This window comes from Heloderma suspectum, chromosome 6 (genome assembly GCF_057233095.1).
Source record: "Heloderma suspectum isolate Gila_16-S chromosome 6, 16-S_ref, whole genome shotgun sequence".
NCBI lineage: Eukaryota > Metazoa > Chordata > Lepidosauria > Squamata > Helodermatidae > Heloderma > Heloderma suspectum.
In genome coordinates this window covers 84,603,739-84,609,513 of record NC_139463.1, presented here as the reverse complement: position 1 = coordinate 84,609,513, position 5,775 = coordinate 84,603,739, and the positions used below count along the sequence as shown (strand labels likewise).

General features: G+C 44.9%; 1 pseudogene; it reads left to right on the top strand.

The window, feature by feature from the left end:
• Nucleotides 1–4,583: 4,583 nt before the first annotated feature.
• LOC146341636 (olfactory receptor 14A16-like) lies at nucleotides 4,584–5,536 on the top strand (annotated as a pseudogene).
• The last annotated feature ends 239 nt before the right edge of the window (nucleotides 5,537–5,775 follow it).

The window sequence follows — 5,775 nt, the reverse complement described above, 5'->3', positions numbered from 1 at the left end:
GCAAATGACGGCAGCTATGACAGCCGCCATTTGTGTCCCTGCAGGGCTGCCCAGCAGCCGGATGTCTGGCTGCGGGTGGCTGGAGCTGGCCAGCGGCTCCGCAGCTTGTCCTGTTACTGAGATTCCCATGAATCAAAATACCACATTTAGAGAGGTAATTTATTTGATATTAATACCTTAATGTCAAAGCTTCAAAGGTTTGATTGATCTCAGCAAGGCAGCAAGAACACTGTGTTCCTCTAATGATTGTTTATTTAAGGAAGTAAGTAATGCAGGGGGCAGGGAGAGAAGGAGATTGTTCCTGCCCCCCTTGTGTTTCCCAACACAAACCACTTAGTGCCTATTCAGAAGTAACTCCCATTGTGGGCAATGTGGCTTGTCCCCTAAATGTGCGCAGATTACAATTTACTGAGATCCCCCACCCCATTTCAAAGCACTAATTCCCTAAAGACAGGGGAGGAAACCTCTCAGGATTTTATCAAAATGGGGGGAGAGCCTTGAGGGGGGGAGAGCCTGTCTTATTGGTTGAGCATCCCCTGCCGGTCAGATGATGTTTACTCCTCCACCACCATCACCACCACACACTCACATACCCTACCTGGAAGTATGTTCTGTGAAGCGACTTTTACTGGTGTGATGCACTTGCTCATGGAGCCCTATGAGGACCAAAGCTGGCTCCTTGAAAAATCCAGTTAAGCAACGATTGGCTTCTCCCTCTGTCTCTTTCTGTTGTCTTGGAGAAACCCCCCAAGACTGCTTTGTGGAAACTGCTGGATTTGGGGCTTTCCTCCAAAACTCTTTTCAGAGTTGTTCAATAAAAGTGGAATTGTATGTTCTGCTGAATATGAATGGTTTTCCTTGCAATTTTTTATCTTGTACTACAGAGCTTTCAGTATTCGATAAACATTAATGCTATCACATAGATTGCTCTCCATCCCCCTAGCTTATATGATATCCACTGTTTTTTCCCCCTTGTTTGTTCATCTCCTCCCTTCCTAAGTATCTGAGGGACCCTGTCTTCTCATATGTCCCTGTCCACGACTTAAGATCATCAACTGAGGACCTGGTCTGAGTACCCCCACATACTAAAATGGGGTCAGTGGGTGTCTGTTCGCAACCAAGCATTGTCTGTGGTGGCCCTCAAATTATGGAAAGCCCTCTCTGGAGAGGTTCACCTGTGGAATGACCTGCCGGCTGAAATGTGCCTGCTGACCTCTTTGAAGGTTTTTAAGCAGGAATTAAAGACTCTATTATTCTGGCAGGCCTTCCCTTTTTAGAACTCTCACACATAGCTCTTTGTTGACTCTTATGTACTGTTTTTATGCTGTGTTGTTTTTATGGTTGGATTTTTTGTTTAAATTTTTTTAACTTTGTATGCCAAAAAAAACACCAGGAAGGAAAAAGATCCCAAAGCACCACTGTGTTTGGTCTATAATAATTGTTTATTCACTGCACAAATCTCTAAAATGCTCTGCTCTATATATTTTGAGATAAAGTATCTTCTTCAGGAGCAATTAATTTCTTGGTTAAGCTTGCTTCTATTTCCATAGGAACATGTCCTACTGTACACCACTTAGAGTATTTGTATATTGTTTTTGTTGAGTCATTAAGTCGTGTCCGACTCTTCGTGACCCTGACCCCATGGACCATAGCACACCAGGCCTTCCTGTCCTCCGCTCTCTCCTGGAGTGTGCTCAAGTTCATATTTGTATACAGGGGGGTTATAAATTGAATAAATAAAATAGAATAAATAATAAATATTGTGAAAAGTATTTTGTTTGAGCTGATCCAGAAGCTATTGACCGAGACAGAAGCTATGGGCTGATCTATGAATGCTTGCTGAAATGCATAGGTTAAGGTTTTGGGGGCAATTCATTGAGTTCAGCAAAAAGGAAATACCCCTGAGGATTGGAGGGGAAGGCAAATTTCTGAGGATTGTGGTGGTGGCTTCACTTTACACTATGTGTTCTTTCTTCATTTTCATTTTTTAAGCCTCAGTTTGCAGCTTCCTTGCCATGTTTCCTGGGTCAAATGCTCATGGGAACATGAGCCTGATGCTAATGGGGGGGGGGTTGCTCCATTTTAGCCTGTAAGGTAGGTTAGGCTAAGAGTGTAAGGGTGTCCCAAGGCCACTCAGTGAGTTTTATGGTGAGTAGAGCTTCTGTCCACCTCCTCCACCCCCCACCAAACACACAAGAAGTATCACTGGAACAACAATCTGTGATGACATATAACATGGCTCTGAAGTAGGGATGTACGAAACTCTTACCTGGCTCCATGCCAGGCAATCCGCAGTGGGGGGGAGGCATTCCATCCCTCCCCCTGGAATCCTCCCCAGCTGGCTCTGCTCCACAGCAACTCCGTGGAGCTGCTGGCCAAGGCTGCCCGCAGCTGGACGTCCGGCCGCTGGGCTGCACAGGGACGCAAATGGTGGCCGCCATAGCCGCCACCATTTGCGTCCATGTCTTTAGCCATGATAGGCTATGTAAATATATATGTAGCCTATCACGGCTAAAGACATGGAACCAAATGGCGGCTATGGGGGCCACCATTTGCGTTCCTTCTTATTGCCGTGATAGGCTACGTATATATTTACGTAGCCTATCATGGCAAAAGACACAGATGCAAATGGCGGTGGCTACGCCATTTGCATCCCTGCCCTGAGCTGTGATAGGCTATGTAGATACTTACGTAGCCTATCATGGGTTGCCAGGGATGCAAATGGCGGCTGGTGTAGCGGCTGCCATTTGTGGCCACAGCCTGGCAGCAGCTGGAGCCACCAGAGCTGTTGCTGCCACCGGAGCCGCCGCTGCCACCGGAGCTGCAGCCAGGTAGGCTTTGTTTCATGGGGCTTTTGTGGGGTGGTGGGGCGGGTTGCTCCGTTCCGCCATGGATTCCAGGGGCCTGAATTCACTGGAATTCAGCCTTCCTGGGATCCATGGTGGAATTCTGTAACATCCCTACTCTGAAGGGACATCTGCAATACTTAAATGTTGGTTTCTGGTTCTCATCTGCCCAGAAGAGTAGTGCTGTGATTTCCATAAAACTAATAGTAGCAACAGTGGAAAAAGGTAAGCTGGGGGCAGGGGGAGGGAGAAGGGGAGGAAGCTTCAGGGTAAATTTCCCATGCCTACTCAAGACCAAAGGTTGGATCCAGGATCTGCCTTGCATGGAAGGAAGCAGGGGAGGCTGGTGGCTCTGATTTCGGGTGGGCTGTAAATCCATTCTGGGTTTCTTTCTGTCAGAAACAGCCAGAAATCTAAAAGAGCTATCCAAAGTGCTGAAGCTTATCCACCAAATTGGTTCAGCACCTTGGATAGCTCACAGAGTTCTGGCTGGTTCTGATTGAAACTCAGAATGGATTCACAGCCCCACTGAAATCAGAGCCACAAGCCTCCACTGGATGGAAGGGCTCAGCTCATGGATGGTGGGGGAGGAAGGGGTGGCAAAGTCCATTTCCAGCAGCCTAGGTGCACATAACTATATCTGGATGTAGATTCTGAGCAAAGAAACTTCCAATGCACTTAGTTTCACTTGTTTCAGAAAGCAAGCGAAAAGTGTACTTTCTATCTCTTCAGATACACAGATTTGAGTCACCAGTAGGGATGTTGGAGAAATCCATTCAGGGGTGGATCTTGGCAAGTTTTCTCCAGCTTGCCCCCAACTCCCAGTACTCTGGCTTGCTCATCCATGAGCTGGCCCAATTTGGCACATGCCGAGTTGGGCCAGCTCACAGATTTTCAGGGTTTTAAAAATTTACACAAACCACGACGTGCGCAGAATTGTGGCTGTAAATAGCACAATTTGCACAATAACCAGTCTAATTTGCACAAGTTAGACCATTTGCACCCACAATTTTGCACAAATTGCTCTTTCTACAGCTGCAATTTTGCATAAATTGCAATTTGCACAAATACCAAATACACCCCATAAAGTTCATGTGTTTCAGGAACTGTCTCGCAGTTTGGATCACAAATGCAAGCCAAGTTGGGGGCACTGTGGGGATTCGTCCAGCCAAAAAAGGGCCAGATATCCCCTGAACAGACAACAGCAGTCACCAGACCCATTTCCCTCCAGGTGCCATTGAATACATGGTTTCTTCATGTTTACACCTCAGATTACTGCACTTCATTTACCTCTCCTGATGTGTCCTGGTCTTCCCCCTTTTTAATTATTTCCTTGTGCTTTAACGTTTTAGCCGCTGTCGTGAATTCTTTCATTGGGTGAAGGTGGGATATAAATGCAATAGATAGATAGAACAAAAATATTTTGATAAGCAAAGTTTTAAGGCCTTTATACTAGGTCTGCTCCGTTGGGATACTATATGTCAGGGGGAGGCAGACTTCATGCTTGCATGATCTGCTTTGAGTGCATTTTATATGTACCTCAAGTTTCACCAGCTGGAACCTATTTCAAAAGACGTACACTGAGAGTTAAATAATTTTGAGTACATAAAATGGTTTACATGGATCCGATTTGGCTCAGGCTTTGGATGAGTCTGATGCACATCCCAGTTCTCATCTTCTTCCCCTTACAGCATCACCTCCTTCCCTTACAGGTAGAATGCAAGTACAGAAGACAACATGAGCAATCATACTTTCATGTCCACTTTTCTGCTGCTGGAATTCTCAGAAGTCCGGGAACTACGGATCTTACACTTCGTTGTGTTCCTAGCACTGTACTTGACAACAATAACAGGGAATCTTCTCATCATCATTGCAATTGCCTTTGATCACCATTTAGACACCCCTATGTACTTCTTCCTAATGAATTTGGCTGTGCTGGACTTTGGCACAGTTTCAGTCATTGTACCAAAATGCATGGCTATCTCCCTTATTCTCCCTTATATCTTATTCTGGATGTGTTGCTCAGGTTTTCTTTTATCTGTTCTTTGCATAATCAGATTGTAACTTGCTAACCATAATGGTACATGATCTCAGTGTTGCTATCTGCAACCCTCTCAACTATGACATAATTATGCACAAAGGAGCCTGTCTTAAGTTGGTAGCCCTTGGGTGGACTCCTGGTCTTCTTTATTCCATATTACACACTGGTGGCACCTTTGCAATCCCCTTCTGTTCTCATATCATCCATCAGTTCTTCTGTGAAATCCCACAGTAATTAAAGCTTTCCTGCTCTGACATTTACCTAGTTGAAGTTGGGCTCCTCATGCTAGCATGTAATATAGGAGTAGGAGGCTTTATCTTCATCCTCATCACATACTTACGGAGTTTTGCTACGGTGCTTAGAATCCCTTCTGTGCATGGTCAGAAAAAAGCCCTCTCCACTTGTCTTCCCCACCTCACTGTTGTCTCTTTGTTTGTATACAGTGGAGTGTTTGCCTACGCAAGGTCTCCCACTGAAACTTCTTCTGATCTGGATATCACTTTTGCTGTGATATATCATATATACTATAATTCCTCCCATGTTGAATCCATTTATTTATAGCGTGAGAAACAAAGAGATCAAGACTGCTTTATGGAAACTATTGGATTTTGGGCATTCCTCTGAAACTTTCTTTAGAGTTGTTCAATAAAAGTGGAATTGTATATTCTTCTGCATGTGAATGGTTATCCCTAGCAATGGTTAATCTTGTTCTGTAAACTTTTCAGTATTCAATAAACACTGATTCTACAACTCAGATTGCTCTCCATCCCCCCTAGTTTATATTCTGTGCCATTCTTCCTTGTTTGTCCATCTCCTCCCCTTCTTAGATACACAGTATCTGAAGGACCACCTGTTCCCATATGTTCCTGGCTATACCCCGAGATCATC